The following is an 18,434-nucleotide window of genomic DNA, read 5'->3' on the forward strand; positions in this document are numbered from 1 at the left end:
TAATGAGTGACATATCAACGACGCTTATTTACGGACTTGACTGCGCTTTGAATTTACTAATAAATAAACAATTTAATAAATATTCGAGTCTTACGACTAATTTGAAATTAAGGAGGCAAAAACTGGGGATTTTTGTGATTATTTAGTGGTAATCTTCTAGTGTGCTGTCAATTGATGAAAATCACCGCGAGATCGCGCCACTCGTGATCCGTGAGTGTGTTTAAAATAAGTAAAGGACAACAATTGGCAGAGAGCGAGCGGGCTTGAAAAATCAGTGAAATGCCGGAGTTTCGGTGTGGGTGCAATTAGAGTCTGGTGAGTAAGATTAGCATTGTCAGCTATTTGCTCGAATTACAGCATGGCATATTGGAATCCTTTGGCGCAAATACGAGTTTCACACCGTCATTCCTCGTCTCGAGCTCCATAACACGACCAGAAATGTTTTGCAATGCCCGATAGGTGGCTCTCTCGCCTATTTTTCAATCGTCTCGAATTCCCGAGCATTCAAAACCAAATACACGCACACACGAACACCAGCGCAATACACATTTCAACGCATAAATCGGAGCCTGGATAACCTTCTTGCGTTTTTAGAAATAAATATTTTCTACACCGTCCATACGTCGATTTTGCATCACGTTTGCTGACCGATTCCCAGAGTTCTCTGAAAAATATTTATACTCCCATCGATAGTAAACAACAATTTTCCATCTTTCGTGTTTAATCGACTGCAAAAGACGAATCTATTTTAAGTTCAGTAGTATAAGGTATTTCAGCGTGGAAACTGAATTATTGTGTTTTGAAAACAAAAGGTTGGTTTTGTGATTATAAAAATGATAATAATCAACGTATTCGATGGAAGAGTTTAGTGATTGTAACTTTTACTTGTTTCCATTATAACAGAAGTGCGTTAATTGTTAACCAATCGCGTGAAATAAGCCGAATTTTGACATTTGATTCAGTTGTCCCATTATACGTAAAGAACTTTTATCGGGAGATCAATTTATTGGAGATAAAATCTGACATAAATCCATTTTCATGGCGTGCAATCAGTACTAATTGTTTCTTTGCGTTTCGCATCGTACACGGAATGCTACAGAAACACGTGCACGAATTCTTCTAACCTTAACCTAAAGTTTTTCAGCGTTCCGCAAATAGTCTTTGCAGGTAACTAATTTTAAAGTCCGGCTACGTAACTTTTTGACAAGAATTATCAACGCAACTGCGGTTGATTTACTATAAACAATACGAGACCAGCAAAAAAAAGTACATAAAAAATACGCAAATATTTAAAAACATATTTCGTAGAAATTTTTTGGTGTCCTAACTACAAATAACACTAGAAAATTATCACCGTGGATGATTAATTGGACCACGAGTACAAAATATTATATATGAATATAAGGGTATACACAATGATACACCAAAAGAATTTTACTGTATTTATTTTAAATAGATCCAAATCATGTAATTCGTTTACAGCACGTGAATGTCACGTACTATAGTATAACTGTTTACAAATATTGTTTTGGATCAGATAGGAGATACAAAATTCTAAAGTTTCAAAATTATTCAATCAATCTATTATTCCATGAATATTATTCAATTACCTTACAATACTCGACACCAAGTTTAGGTTTGTGTATGTGTGTGATGCTAGGTCTGATGATTATCTTTGGTAAAAATTCAGTAGAATGCTTTAATATTAGTAGAGGGAGGGGAGGGGGCTGAAGTAGTTAAGGTATATAAACAAAAGTGAGCGTGGTGGGGAGATGAGGAGAGATTCGAAGGTGATTTTTCGGTTTAAGTGAAAGAGCTCTTAGGTGGCGTATCCAAATTTCCTCGGTGGCTTTGCACCCCCCCCTCGCCCCACCATGATTCAGCCTCTATTGATTGCTCTACCGCACTACTGCCCTACTTTTATGGCTTTCCCCACCCCCGCTCACCCCCACCCTTCGGCAAGAGCATCATGACCATAGACGCAGGAGGTGTAGAGGGTATTCTCCGTTTCGAGATTGCTACTGGCTTCTGCTGCAAATGCCTCCTTCTCACCGTCGTCGCTAACCCTCCCAGAATAAATTCGCTTTACTACTGGATAAAACCGTCTGAATACAAATGCCCCGGAACTACTTGACATATAACCTCGCCATATTTTATTCCCACCGCCACGCAGCGCTTATTTATACCTGTTATGAATTATATTTTTCTCTTCCTCGGCGCGCTCCTTGTCTTTCACTCAATACTACTATCCCACTACATCCCCCTCAATTATCGATTAATTATTGCTCCCAGCTTCCACCTAACTATGATCTAACCTATACAGCAGGCTGCGTCTCCCGTAAACCCCGCCTATTTTTTTTAGCTTTTCTCCATTCGATTTACACCGTTTTTAGCGCGCTTTCAACTTTCAATCTTAAATTTTTCTTTTATTCGGAACTTCAATTCGCTCTTTATTGTTACTTCTTTATTTAAAATATACATCGATCGTATCGTACGTTTTTCCCACTTTAATTTTATTTTCAAAAAATATCCTTTGAATATATATATTTCACTTAAAACTCCCGCCACTCCTCCGCTATATTCTCCAGCGACACACAATAATTTTACACCAAACACCCTATACAATAAATTCCATTTTCAATTATCGGATTTGTTTGTGTTTAATTGCAGCTCTGTGAAATAAAATCAGCCACGATTGGTCTTTGTCGAAAGCAGCTTCGCACTCGTTACATTTTTATTTGCAATGATTAATTATTGTGCGGGTTTATCGGGTGTTGCGCAAAATAGGTGTGCAATAATAAGGTTACCATTGGTAAGTAGGTATGCGTGTGTTGATGAAATATGATGAGCGTTATCATATCCTGGAATACCAGAGGGCAGACGGAAGTGGCGATATAATTTTAGTGCACGCGGCAGCGAACGATGGCATAAAATTTGTATGAAACGCTCGGTCTTTTCGCGCTAAGGTGCTTCTAAAAAGTAGGTTAGGTTAGGTTGCGCAAGGTTAGATCCTTCGCGCGGGAAATCGACATTACCAAATTTTACAGGGGATTCTTCGCAATAGGTTGTGAAACAATTAAGTAATAAGACAAACAAGCCTCTTTAGACTCTATTTTCGAATTAATCAGAACTAATAAATAACGATTCATTAAAAACAAACCATAATTAACTCCTTTTTCAGTTTGTTATTAATTTTTAGAAAATTCTATAGCGTTATTTTTAATTTTTCTCAATATTATAATTACATATATACATCTATATAATTTTTAATTCATTTTCAAGCTAGCTTTGCCAGGAATGTACAATGTAGGGGGAGAGGGGAGGGGCAGTATTTCCGATGAAATTTTACGAAAGTAAGATTTCTAGCGAAATTTGGCCAGAAGGTCGACTGGAATAAGAGGAAGAAAAAAGTAATAGCGAAATGGAATGGAGTTGGGCTTTTTTTAAAGGTACTAAGGTATCTGTAGAAATAAAGTAACACGTGTAGCCTTGATCGTTGGGCACGCAATAGTGCATAAGCGGAGCACGCACACGCGAAACCGCGAATAAACTTGTGTTCGTGTGTGTGTGGGGTGGATGGAAGGGTGGATTTTGCGGGCGCAGGCAGCTGCATAAGACGTCGTCGCATTGCTAGTAGAAAATCCATTCGATGTGGAGCGTACCGTGGCTGAATTGTTCGGACTTTTACCACTGAAACCATTACGTCTGACCATTTACGAATTAAACTACTACCAAAATTTTCAACCACCCTGCCCGAGACGCTTGAAAATACCTTGCCAATGCTCCTAAGCGAGCTATTTTTATTAAATAACTTTTTACCCTCTTTACACTAACCTGCAAACTTTTATTATACCAAACTGAAATTGTTTAGAAAGTGCAGCTATCCTTATATAATTTTCCTAGGTATTCCAACCACAAGCCCAAAAATGTCACGAAACTTCTTGTCTCTGATGAACGGGCTATTTTAATTAAATAAATATTTACTTTCTTCGTAATTTCTTGCCAGTGACAAAACTGGCAAACTTTTATCACTAAAAATATTCACTCGTTTACTAGTAAAGTTTAGAAGGAATTATTAATTAAAGATTGAATTTATTAGACTAGTCATTTGTGCTTCCTTACGACTCTTTTATTGGTGGGAAGATTGCAAGTGGAGTCAGTAACTCATTGGTTGGCCTAGTGGGGCTCTCTCGAGTGATACGAGTAAGATAAAGTCAGACACTCGTTGACCCCACTTAAGTAGTGACTGTCGGGCCTGATCGGACACTTGAGAACACTAGCGAGCAAGAAAATCCAAACAAATCATATTTTTCAATAATTTGCTTCTCGAGCTCTCCCAATATTCAATTTATCGTCGAGAATCTTTCTAAAATTCTATCTAATCGAACCTGGTTTAAGTATCCTTTTTTTATGAAAAGAATTGAATTATTTTGCAAAGAAATTTGATTAACAAGAGAATTTTCTTGTTTTTATATGTAAGTGATAAAGGACGAATTTGGTCAGACAAAATAGATTTGTTTCCAACTATTTAAATTCCTACAGCAGTTTAATTTTGAGAGAGATCCGAAGGGAGAATTTCCAAGTAAAACAAAGTGTACTTTCACTTTTGACAAATCTCGTGATTCTCGGAAGTTCCGATCGTGCAGCAAGTTGAAGGTCATCGGAAAATCACGAGAATCACGCGAGGCGACTGCCTACAATATCGCTGGAATCGCTTTGATAATACTACGCGATCCCGCCTAATCCCCAAGGCCATCTCGCTAAGAAGCTACGGGGGGTAAGAGAGAAAGAGAGGAAAGTTGTGTGGAAACAAAGATATTAAAACGATTAGGCCGAAGAAGGAAATGAAAATCGTATCAGATCACACCCTGAACTATCCAATATAGATGTATATATTATGATTCATTGCTATTACAAACTATTTCCTGCTCTCTACACATTTTCAAACATAGCCAAAACTTTGCCAATCACTCGCACGTTAATAACAGTATTTTTGCAAATCGCGAATAAAATAATATCTCAATAGAAATTCTATTTAAATACTGTCAAAAGGGTTTTTAATAAACGTTAGAGAAACAAGCTTTCGGAACTGAAATGTAATTTTTATTAGAACTTGATAAAAGTATCTGTGAAAATTTTGACTCTACGATTGAAAAGTTTGGGTATAAAATATTAAATTAAAAATGATAGACGTGTTTTATCAAACGGACAAAGTTAATTATTTGAATATAATTATGGATTTTTCTAATGAGATTTTTACGAGTATCTCGAGGTGTTGTCGAGTGTACAATATATCACAGCAGGTAATTTGAGAAATCAACGATTATTCGCTGGACAAGCCGAGCGTGCTAAGATAAGAGTATCGAGTGGGAGAAAGAAGAAAGAAGGAGGGAGGGGGGGGGGGGGTGAGGGGTCGTTAGCAGACCCTTCAGACAGGCAATTCGTTTCACTTTGTGGACCTCGATGTACACCATTTTTGTTATCACCGCGAACGCGCGCAGGGCCTCCTTATCGAGAAACTCGGGGAGTCAAGTCAACCTGATAACACGATAAGGAAAGCTCCAATTATTGTCAAGTTCAACCGGTACATCGAGAGACGACAAAAGGAAGCAGTCTATTATTAACCAATTAGAACGAGTTAAAATTAACGAGAGCCCCTCTGATAATTATAACGTAAATAAATAATTGGCACAAAGTCATTATTAAACTACAAACTTTCTTCGATTTGTGAAAATAAAATTTTACGATCGAGCTTTCGTTTATATCTCTATACAACGAGCTTCGAGGATCTACCCTGAACGGGACTTTGAATTTTCGTTGTGTGCCATCAGACGATGACGTCATTCGTCGAGGTTTTGCGTATTTGGAGTGGGACGAAACAGGGGCTTTTCCACCAGTGTGAAGTTAGCAGCCCAAAGTTTAAAAATGGAAAAAAACTAAAGAGTTCTAATATCATCCGGAAAAGTTCTACAGTTCCTTGCTATTTTGCAAAAAAGTTCTGTAGATTGAACTCGAAAAACTATAGAAAGATGATTTGGAGTGCTAACTTCACACTGGTAGCTTGTCCACAAATTATAATGTAAATAAATTCTTAGCGCAAAATTATCGTTAAATTACAATCTTTCCTCGATATATACAAATAAAATTTCACGATCGAGCGTAGATTTGAGCCTAGAGTGTGAATTTCGAGGATCTATGGTGAATGGAGCTTTGAATTTTCGTTGTGTGCCATCAGGCGATGACGTCATTCGCCGAGGCGTCGTCGTTTTAGAGGCTTTGCGAAAGACTGGGTGCGTTGGGTAAGGGCGGAATGGTGGAAAGAAGGGGAGGAGGGAGGGGGGTATTGAATTTTATTCGGGGAATCCCCGGCAGGCACGATCGAAAGCATTTAAAGAGAAGGTCAAGTTCGCTCCACTGTCAGCCAGAATGATATCTCATCGAGATTCAGCCAGCTTTTCCATAATCCTCCCCCCTCCCCCCTTCCATTTCCAAGACTTCCCTTACCGATTTTCATCCCGGGACCAAACCAGTTTCACCATCCCGTCACGTCGAGTAAATTCAATCACTCGAGTACAAGATACTCATCCGGTCGAAGGCTCTACCGAATCGAAAATGAAAATTCGAAGAAATGGGGAAAATTAATGGAAAACTTACCGGGAACTCGTAATTAAATCACCGATACGATAGTAAATTTTTTCAAGCCCTTTTATCAATGATCTATATAGCAATTTTCCATGAATATTCTATTTATTTGATCGAACGAACGTTGAGCAACGTACGATACACGTGGTGGTTTTTCCCTGGTGAAAATTCTGAGTCACCTTCGAAGCAACGATGCAATGACGTCACGTTGTCCTTTTATTCAAACACAGACACGATATTTCACTCGGCTGCATATCTGGAAGAATCTGAAAATTCGCTAAGAAATACAGGGCAAAATTTCTATACCGTAGAATTGAAAATTGAAAATTGGAAATTGAAAGTAATTGAATCGTTTGCTGGATTCGATTTGATAGTGTTTGTAAGAGATTGGATTAATTGTAATATATATATATATATAATTGTAGGAACGTCAAGTCTGGCAAATCGCGTGCAGATTTGCCACGTGTGCAGGTGAACCTTTGCGTTATTATCCAATCGTTGCAAAAATTACCTGGAAAAAAGAAGGATTATTAATGGCTTGGCTCCGTTTGGTGGAATTACTCGATTTTTACGAGCCTGCGATTATATTCGCCTAACTATCCTTTTACGCCATTTTTGCCAGCTCCGTGCCCTTTCCACACAGTTTCGCAGAACAAATATTTTTTAAGCCATCTCGACTTGGAACCTCTATTCCTCTTTAATGATCAATTATATAACAAAACCATTACAAATCTCTTATATAATAATAACAATACCCTTGAGATGATTCAAAACGATCATTTCGATCCTCCAAAACTCTTGCAACCCCGATCTTTCAAAAGTGCAAAAATCCCAAGAATTTCTAACTCGAGAACAAATTCGATTCTAATTTGCAAATCCGTCTGGAATATCGAGGGAAGCTGGAGAAATTTATGCGGAGCGAGCTATCCAATATCGGTTGGACGTTTTTTTCTCTCTTTTCTTACATATATATATATATATATATAAGGAAAAATCTTGGTGCTGCTTTCAGAAGGCACTGCTTTCAAGCCGGCTGCGTTTAACCGTTGAAAAGCTGAATTTAATACATTCCTTCCAAGTGCAATATCAATCAGGCCTGCATACCTCGAGAGAAATGATTCATTCTCCAGGCTAGTTCCGCATGCACCCTCCGACTGAAAATCCTCCAATGCGATTTTATAGAATTCTTTCGCGAGTCCTTTGATATTTTTCGATATTCCAACGAATCGCACATTTTCTCTTGCGAAAAATGCAATATTAATTTGCTACGTGACGACTTAAGCGAGTTACAGACTGACGGTGAGTTCGATTTTCAGTATCTTTCTTTTTTTTCTCCTCTCTCCCTTTCTCTCTCTCTCTCTCTCTCTCTCTCTCTCTCTCTCTCTCTCTCTCTCTCTCTCTCATCAAGCAGCCCTATAGGCAACTTCGATCTCGAGATGGAACGACCAACGCGAGGTCGATGAATTTTTTAAACGATAAATGCAACGACCTGGGCATCTCTTCCTATCATTATCCGGAGATATACACTGGACTTCTCTCACGAGGAGAAAAAAATTCTCTCGAATTGTCAGTCTTCGCAAGTTAATAGCGAGAATTATTTACGAGGACGATACTCTCTGGATGAAACGTATGAAATATGCAAGAAAATATCAGAGATTTCGATTGATCTGTCGAAACGTGAAAACCAGACAATTGTGTAATATCAATTAGTAATTTTATATTACTATAAATATAATTGTGTATATATAGCTACTGTATGATTTTTGAAGAAATTATAATGAAATTTTCTGAATGATAAGATTTTTCAACCTGGAATAATTATTTTTTTTATTGCATTAAATTTGATTTATTTTGCAAAGTACAATTTGTAGTTGAAAAAAAAACTAATATTTTTTAACGAAATTGAGTGAATTTAACGAAGCGAGTGGTGCAGGCTGGGAAGAGGAAAGGAGGAAAAGTTGAAAATCGATAGGGAAATTTTCCTGTCGTGTGGAGGAGGAAAACGGTGAGTGATTTTAGTGATTGTACATGAGAAAGTAAATGTGGGGTAGGATGAATAGGCGAGATATAGGTTTTTTGTCGGACAGTAATTGTTGATTTCCGGCCAATATCGAAGAAAGAGACGTTGCATAATGTAGCATTAGCTAGCATGTAAACATGACCATCTGCTCGGATTCTCGCTATAAGTATCAGTGACGATCGAGCGAGACCAGTCAGTAGCCCTTTCATTCCTAACTGAAAACTCGAGGCGAAGACGTCTAGTTTGTATCATCAACCTCCGAAAGGTCAGTTGGAAAGAATTTTCAAGATATGCGATAGTGCCTGAAAATGTTCATTCTTCTGGTGGAAGTTGAGGAAGAATGAATTTGGAGAAGGGGTTGCTTGTGAGAAGGAGATATATTTTGTAGGATCAAAATATTGATGGAAGATCCTGGGAATTTTGGGATCGAGTGTACTGGTCAGCATAGGGACTGGTTGGTACGAGTTATGGGAGAGGGGGGATTTCCACAATTTTTCATCGCTGGATCGATATACCTGCAGGTACTGCAACCATGACGTCCGGTGAAAATCACCCTTTTTGTGGTCTACAGACACTGAGAAGGACGGAATTGTTTGTGCAGGAGCTTGTTGGTACCAATTATAGGGAGGGTCCATAATTTTTTATCACTGGAACAATATAGCTGTAGTTAGGTTTTGGTACTGCCTCCAGGATGACATGATTTTCACCCTCTTTATTATGCAGGAACTTGTTGGTACTTGGTCCACGAGGTCGAATGCTCCTTATCCGTTCTATAAGACACGGAAGCTGAGAAATGATGAATTTGGACGCATGGGATAGGAGAGAAAGAGGAAAGTGCCCGTGAAGGAAGCATCTCGCAGGGCCAAGGTGCCCGGCCGGGGTTGATCGTTCACGCCGGACGATTCTCACGTTATTTTTGACTCAGAAGCCTACCGGCCGCGCGTTCTTTCATTGATGACCGACGTTAGCGTCAGACCCGATGTCTTGACGTAGCTTTGGAGCAGCGCCAAGACTCGCGCGGAAACTCGCTCGCGATAGCTTCAATCGCTGCAACCTCGGCCAAAGCACTTTATCTCCGAGCCCGGATTTACAGTCACCCTCGCTTAATCAAGTGGAAAAACGCCGATGCTTCATCGACCTTCCTGCAATTCACCGACCAATCAACTTTCCTTCAACCAAATTTTCACTTACTCCATTCAGCAATATTATTCAGCAACGTTCAGCAATTTTAACAATATTTTTCCCAGCAACGTAAGAAATCTATAGATAATATTACTCGGTAATGCACAGCGATGAAGAAGACACAAACACATGTAAAAATCCCAGCGATATAATTCAGCAATTTTACAACCGTCGATTCTACACACTCGAGATCCGAAATACCAGTGAATATTTTGCATCTGTGTGTCCTTGGGAGAACCGGAAATGCTTCGCTCGAGAGACGTCTCAAGGTTATTTCTCGAGGGATTTGCGATCTCGTCAGGTTTTAATGGTCGAGCAAGTGTCGTTGCTGGGACAGAATCGCTGGTCGCGAGTGCCGGTTGATAGTCGAGCACGAGGAGCGTACAAGCTTCGAAGATGCTGGCTTTGGTCTCCGCGAAGAGAAAGGATAATCCACCCCTTTTATCGATCCACTTTCAGTTTGACCGAGCCTCGACGGTTTACATCCTTTATTTCCTCCTGGAAAATTGCATTTCCCCAATCGACAAAGTTAAATCAGCAACAGAGCTCGACGGAATATCTCCACTAGAATAAATTCGGACGAGTAATAAATAATACAGGAGCAAAATACGAGGCCAGATTTACATGTCCACGAGTGGTATTATATAAAAAATGCAAAAGGAGGCTTGGAAAATGTAAAAAAAAATATCTATAACGATATAAAAAGTAGGAAGAATGGAGGGCAGTAGAAAAGTCCATTCATAGCCCGACTATGATGAAAAAAAGAAAATAAACGTAGACTTGTTGGGAGGGGATGGATGTTCGAGGTAAATGCGAGCAAATCGTAAGGTTATAACAGTCGTTGGGTATGTGGACAGTGTCGGTGTCGTGGCGAAAATATTTTCATTATAAATAGCCGCCGGCCGGCTCGTACTTTTACCCCTCCCTCGTCCCCCTGCTTCCATTCTCTCCTTTTAAGCTCCCCCACCACCCTCCCATTCCGTTTCCCCTTAGCTCCTCAAAGAGATTCGGTCAGCGTCTCTGGGTCTGCCAGTATCTTCTCCTTCATCCAACCTTTTTTCAAACTTCACCCGTACAACCTTCGAACAATCAAATTTAAATCTCCTCCGAACACACGAGGTGAACCAAGAGTACCAAAAAATATATTTTTTTGTTTTATTTTTTTTTAAGCATCATTTGTCCATGTTCGTTAAGACCACCATGTGGCAAGAACCAGTTTGGTCAGTGTCTGGGTCTGCCAGTATCTTCTCCATGATTCAACCTTTCTCTAAACTTCACCCGTACAACCTTCGAACGATAAGAAATCAATAATATTTTTTCAACCTCCTCCGAGCACACACGAGTCGAACCAAGAATACCAAAAAATCTATTTTTTTATTTTTTCCAAGCATCATTTGTCAATGTTCATTAAGACCACCGTGTGGCAAGAGCCAGTTAGAGTATTACGTCGGTAGTGGTAATAGTGATGTTTAACCGATAATGATGCTACGTTGCGTGTCGTGTGGGATGAACGATCGATGGCAACACAGCTGAAATATCGTGCGTCATACGGGGGAAAAAGCACGTGGGCGAGCTGGCGTGTGTACATGCTGGTAACATCCAGATACTGTCTATTAAAACAAAAGAAAAATTAAAAATAAAACAATGCGAGTTTTTCCAATCGATCATAACATCTTTGAATTAATTAATGCAAAATTATTATAGCTACGAAACAAATTAATTTCTTTGTATTTTACAATTAATTTTTAATAACTCGATATATTAATTTATATATGATTATTGTTGCTAGAATGTATGGCCTTGTAACGAAGGAATTAAAAATGATCGATTTTAACCAATAAGAAACTATTGCTGCAATTTTTAAATCGCCTCCCAATCGGAAATCGTTAAATTTCTGTATAGAGAAAAATATGATTTCTCTCACTTCCTGTGGCCCTTTCTCCTTCTTTATTTTCGTAAATTTTCTCTTCAAACTCTTTCTATTTTTCGCGTCTCGTCCAATTTTTTCTTTCTTACTTCCTTCGCGTTCGGTCTCGCGCCATATTTTCCACGAGGTTGATTTACTGATAAACACAAGTCTAGGAGGAATTTAAGTCGATATCCTCCTATGCAGTATATCTCACGAGAAGAAACTCCTTGACAAGGCCCTCGAGAATCGTTCCCATATTTCGTCAAAAGGTTATCCTCAAGTTTTTGCGCTATAAAATATAAATGAAACGAGACCTTTCGAAGGAGGAAGCTTTACGAGCTTGGCTTCCTTTTTTTTTTTATCAAAAGCTGCCCTCTTCCTCTGCTATAATGAGATTCGTCCAATTAGAATAACAATAAATATTTTGTATACAATAAATTTTTATTTATTCAACAGGAGACCAATGGACAAAATGAAATATTTTCAAAATAAAATTGTCTCAGATTTAATTATCAAGTAGACATATATATATATATAATCGAATTTAGGGAAGCAGTGGGAGTGAATTTGGAAAGGGTGGGAATAAGAGGGTTGATCGAGATAAATCGATAGAGGGTGGATGGTGCAGGAGAAGTTAAAGGGTTGACGAGTGAACGAGGGAAAAAGTGATATTGGTTGATTAAAAAGAAGCTGCGATAAGATAACAATTGGAGCACCGAGTATAGTATGACCTGGACGTGCAGGTTGGTGAACTCGGTGACCCATTTATGAGGAAATAGGTCAGGGAGTAAAGGACGAAGACAGATCGAGCTCGTCCTGGCAGGATCAGGACCAGCCGGAGTGTGTGCCCCTCCCCCTCCCCTCTCCCTATTCCACCAACACCTTTCGAGCCTCTCGTAGGGTTTACGAGGGTGGCACACACGGAGAACCGAGTGACATTTGCCATTCCTCGATATTCAACAAGATTCCACGATATTTCGCGTTATGCCCTTTTCCACCAATCTTAACTTTATTCGAAAATTTTATTCGACTATCTTATCGAGAAAATTCGAGTGGAAATACTTTGGCGAATAGAGAGTCTCAGTAGAATCTCCCTATCCCTGGCCAGACCCCCCCCCCCTCCTCCTCCTATTAGTAGTCAAGTATTTCCATGCTAACTCGAAACCAACTTTTTTAGCCCCTCCTTTTTTCTAGAATAATAAATGGTAAACCTGCATATTTTTCTTACCCACCCCAGTTACATATTACAATGTTTCCCATCTGTTTTTCCATGTTACACGTTGAATATTTTACTCTCAATTATTTTCCAGCATTTTACAACATTTTTTTGTTTTTTGAATATAATCTACCCTTTGAATTAATCGCGTCTTTTTGTCTTAGTTAACTCTCTTTCATTACTCCCAGCGAGTAGAGATTCTTCAGAAGGATCGTTTGATTCGTTACTTGATTTTGCTTCATTTAATTTGTAATAATCCTATTTATTACAGTTTCGATTCAGCCATTTATGTAGTTATTTCATCGTAGTCGGTGGGCTTGTCGATAAAACGTTTTAGCCAATCGTCCAATGAGCTTCGAGGGATCGACTGCAGTGCGGTAACTGGCCAATTAATCTCACTATCGAAATTAGCAAATCGACTTATCGTCTCTCCTCACAGGGACTTCCCCCGACAGAGCAGGAAGCGAGTTTTTCCCTATCACGGTTCATATTTTACAAACTCTGCTTTATTTTTATCTAATCGATTGCCACATTTATTATTAAAAATGTCCCTTGCCAATCGTCTTTGTGGTAATAACGAATTTCCTGGGATAGTAATAATAAAAATATACTATTACATTAAAAATTGAATCAATTCCCTTATCGAGGGTCTTTTGCTGCACTATTTTATTTTGAATCAATCGCCGATGAGTCTATTATTAAAAATGTTGCCAGTCAATCATCCGTGGTTAATTACGAAATTCGCTGGTAATTTTAAATATAAAAAGGTTATTATTAAAAACTTGATGAATTTTCCTGACAAAGGTCTTCTGGTGCTGTATAAATTTGGGTGATTGGTATAAAAGTGAGTGGGGATTAAAGGATTGGTGGAAGGGTAGGGGGGGGGGGGTGAGATTTGAGGGATAACGAGAGACTGAATCGATGAACGATGAGGACGAAGGTTTTTTTGTTGCTTCGAAGGTGCAGATGGCTTTATATTCGAATGTTTAACTCACGGGGCAAGGGGGGGGGGGGAGGGCGATGCGTCTGTCCAGGGAGAGTAGGTCGTTTCCATGGCGACAAGGGGTGCATCGGACTGGCACGTTTTGCTAGACCCAATGTACCCCCTGGCATATACCCCCTCCCCTCCTCCCTCCTCTCTTCCCCAAACCAACCACCTTCCTCATATCCCCTGCGAAATATCCTGACGCTGCCTGATGCTGCTCTCCTGCTAAGCTTCCTCTTTTCCATCAAAAACATCAACTTATCCTCCCCATTTCACTCGCGTCATTATTTATTTACATCTCCCTTCCCTCTCTCCTCTGTATTTTTTATTATCTATACTGTTACTTCCAAAAAATCTGTTTTTTTTTTGTATAATAATTCTGAATATCGTTCCTTCTGTTTATATCATTACAAATTTGACAAGTCGAGAATTTTAGTGGCGAATTATAATAATAATAATTGTTGTGAAAGCTCTAGTGAAAAGGAGCGCATTATTTGGTTTCTTTTTTTTACTAAATAGCTAGCGTTGTTTTTTGGTAAATATATAAACATTATGAGGGATTTTAATTGAGATCCGAAGATTGTGATTTTTTACTAAAACAACCAGTGTTAGAGCAAGAGCAAGAGAGAGAGAGAGAGAGAGAGAGAGAGAGAGAGAGAGAGAGAGCAGGGGTGCATGACCCAATTACGCCGAGGCGAGCTATATGGGTCATAGACACCATTTCCAACCGAGCATGAGCACTGCGCTCTCTACATGCACACACACAGTGAAATAATAGCACGGGGCCACTGATTCTCGAATGTGGGTCAAAAACCGTTCCAGGTGCACATGCACTCTCAAAATAGGTCTTCGACTAGCTTCAAGGATTCCTCCCCATCCCTATCACCATTAAGAAACTTTTTCCGAACCAAACGTAGTTCTCTTTGCCAGATTTTTCCAATCATCTATTGTGAAAACATCAATGACAATAGCTTCGGTCATTGTGGTTGTTTACTTTATTCAGTCTTCTTGAAAATTCGAAAAGGTTCCAGACCCTTTAAATTATTTGATACCACTTTTAAATATTTGGGATGAAAAATTGGAAGATATTCACAAATGAAAAAATATTTACTTGGATTAACTGTATGTTACAGCTCAGAGAGACAATATCATTTGTTGTTTATGAAAGCGCAGATGGAGAATGTATCGTGAGCTTTAAACGAGGAATAATTTTTTGTAGAATATTCAGTCGTAATTCGTGCTTTGTGTTCAAGTAAAAAAATATCCACGTATCCCGAGCCATTGTGTTCCAGGCGTTCCAGGAAGAAGTATAACGAATGTTCCGAATTTTCAGTAGTTGTTGAATATTTCTCCATCAATTACTTTTATTCTTGTGGCTAAGCGAGCATAGCCATATTTACATAAGCTGCTGCTTAATTTGTAGGGAAATTAAGGGGATTAAAAAAATAAGTGGCCCTTGTGTGAATATAAATACGTAAATTTACGAAATTCGTCAAAGCTGTAAAGCAGGATTGTTAATTAAATTTTTTTAATGACGATAAATATTAACTCGTGAGTGTAGAGTGAGGAAAGTTTGATTAAGCTGGGAAAGGTTAATACGGTGAGACGAATATGTGGAAGCTAATCGATGAAAAGTGTTGGGAGCTTTTGTATCGAGAAAAGAAAATGATGGTAAACAAATCCGAGAATAAGTCTTTCGTGTAATGACCGTGATGTAAAGAAGTCGTGTGTAGCTAATGCTCTCTCGAGTGGCATAAGGATTCCACGTATATACGAGTGCGAGCCAAACAAACTACTCCAATGTAGCGCTACGGATTAGGTCTGAACTCTCCCGAAACGTCGTTCCTGGAACAACACTCGGTGTTTTGTTTACCTAACCGATTATCTCGGAATCGTCGCGTTTTTGCTGTTTGACAGATTTCCTCGAACAGCCATCGATGGAATTACCCAAAGCCCGAGCATTGTTGATAAACACAGAAAAGCTTATTAAACCAATTATGATGCTTTCTATTTTTTAATTTAATTTAAAGCCCCCCTTTTCCCTGTCATTAATTTAATGACCGAGAAAGAAAATGGGCTGTTCCCAATTGGCCTAAACATCCACGCGATGACACGAAAATGGTACAATGCTTGTCATACAAATTATATTTCTGTTGATTTTTAGCTTAGTTGGATAGCTTTAAATATTTAATGTTATTCTAGTCAGTGGATAAAAGGTGATTTGTAGGTGAAATTTTTGTTCCGCCTTTTAATTAGGAGGGAAATGGTTAATAATAAGTTAATAGCGAGAGAGTGTAGGAATAAATTTTAAATTGCTTTATTCGTTTGCTGTATGAATAAAGTCAGTCATGAGCCAGCTGTTTATTTATGACGAAATTCGGGGCTTCTGTTTAAGTAGTAATATCAAAGATTACACGCACGGTGAAACTTTTGGACGAATAATTTGAGTAGGGAATTATAAAGCTGTCTAATTGATTATTATGCTGCTACAATGTCACGTATAGAGCATAAATCCCACAATATAATGTTTCACATCATTTTCCATTCAACGTCTCGTGCTCTTCACGTTTCTACCTTTAAAATCTAATTTCAGAATATCGTTATTCCTCGATTCATGCTTGAAATTATGCATGTTTAATACCTTCCTTTCTTATATGGTAATTGCTTATGATTATCGCTCCAAACATTCTACTTTACACCTCCCTATATATCACTCTCATTTCTAGTCTCACCACTCGAATCACCAAATTTACTCTCAGACATTACTATTTTCATTCCTCATTTTATACTTACGTCTCTCGACTCATATAGCCTGAAATCTCCATTTCATATTAAATATTTTTCCAACCCACTCTTGTTACCCGGTTCTCGTAGCTCCCAATTCACTCCAGAGTCATTAATACTTTCATTTACCCTTCCAGATTCGTGTAGGTCAGAATCACATTTAATCCTTCCATTTGTGCGACGTGCCATATTCTCAAATTCCGAGCTTGAAGAATTCTCTACTAAAGTTTTGTGAACTTTTCGAATGTCGTTGGGAATAACAATTCTCGCACTCCCAAAAGTTATGTAATGGATAGCCTTGTAAAATTTTGATCGAGGAATTCACGGAGGGACAATGATCAGATGGGACTAATTGGTTTAAAGCAGCTGAGTCCTCTTGGGATAAGAAATTCGGAATACCCGGTATAGCCCGTACATGCGCGGAGGTATCGCTCCCTCTTCTTCTTACTTATTTCTCTCCTTCTCACGTCTCTTCTCCCCCCTCTCGATCCACGATCCAGGTCGGCGTAGCTCGAATAGTGGGGATAAACGCGTTGCTCCTCGGTTTCACTCAGTTTCTCGTACAAAGCCGACGCGTCCCGACGTAGAAAACGTTTTCTGCTACGTTGTCGAGGGTCCAGGTTCTACCTCCCCTACCCTTCCCCTCCCTCGCAGTCAGAACCAAGGTGGATGCAGTGTGGCAGGAAAGCGGGACCTCGGAACCCCCACCATGACACCTATTCCTTATGCTGGTAAGCGCAATGGAGTCATAGTGGGGGGCCCGAATTCCCGCCTATTTGCTACACTGCCCGTTGATGCACACGCGGAAAGCGGAAACGCTATAACTGCTAACATCTTTCTCTCTCTCTCTCTCTCTCTCTCTCTCTCGACTCTAGTCGTTACCTAAAATCTTTGTGTAAGTGTACTGCTTGTGTTGGTTTTCATTTGAACTCGCTGCTCACGTTTCTTCACGATTTTTCTACAAGCTTTAGCACAGTGGAAGTTTAGCTATATAGTTGGAAAAGCATCGAGAGGTCGAAAGCTTTCAGTTTTTTTAGCTATTTTTTTCTTTTTGAATTGGAGCTATTACGAACGAAGTTGCGTTCGTTACAAACGAAGATTAGTTTTCAGTTTCTCGCTATACTCTGGGAGGATGAAAGCTCTGCTTTTACCCGAGCCTCGTGTCTGTCCCTTTACTCTTGATTCGATATATTCGTCTTTGATGCTTTTCATCCGTGGGACTCTTTTTTCATTTGTTTACTTTTTGTTTTCGTTAATGCAACGCTGATACTCGGAAACTGTATTTAACTATAAGCGGTTTTTCGTGCGGTTTTGTGTGGTTTCATTTCTTCTTCCTTTTTCAAGAGCTTTTTCTAGCGGAGATCTCATTTATATGAAGAGATTCGCGAAATGCTTCTGTTTTTATAGGGGGAGTTTAATCAAGATAAGAGGACAAGTTTATTTTTACGATAAACAGCTTTTTTTTGCGAAATTTCTCAGTCTCGATAAAATATGTTAATTCTTACTTTAGCAGTGTAGAAAAAAAAAGAGCGAAGCTTTTTTTTACGTGATACAACCATCGGACTGGCTCGTTTCACGGAACAGTTTTCAGAACCTTTTTGTGTTCCGATTGTTGTCGCTTCGAATACGAGAATTCCCATCACGTATTTTAAAAGGAACTGAGGATAGAATTCGAAAAAAGGAGGAGGCTTTTTCA

At 39.0% G+C, this 18,434-nt stretch overlaps 1 protein-coding gene across 8 annotated transcripts in view; it reads left to right on the forward strand.

The window, feature by feature from the left end:
* Positions 1 to 223: 223 nt before the first annotated feature.
* enc (encore) overlaps positions 224 to 18,434 on the forward strand; it is a 32,607-nt gene continuing 14,396 nt past the window's right edge. For 5 of the 8 annotated variants that reach the window (XM_066741407.1, XM_066741399.1, XM_066741408.1 and 2 more), the window contains exon 1: positions 17,306 to 17,403. The gene's annotated coding sequence lies outside the window, so the exon portion shown is untranslated. Of the gene's footprint in view, positions 316 to 969; positions 1,168 to 17,305; positions 17,470 to 18,434 lie in introns of those variants that run through there. The other 3 variants (XM_066741403.1, XM_066741405.1, XM_066741400.1) reach the window with 3 other exon arrangements.

The sequence above is a fragment of the Prorops nasuta genome, unplaced genomic scaffold (genome assembly GCF_024137725.1).
Source record: "Prorops nasuta isolate Cenicafe-Biocafe unplaced genomic scaffold, Cenicafe_Pnas_1.2 PNAS00025, whole genome shotgun sequence".
Classification (NCBI taxonomy): Eukaryota; Metazoa; Arthropoda; class Insecta; order Hymenoptera; family Bethylidae; genus Prorops; species Prorops nasuta.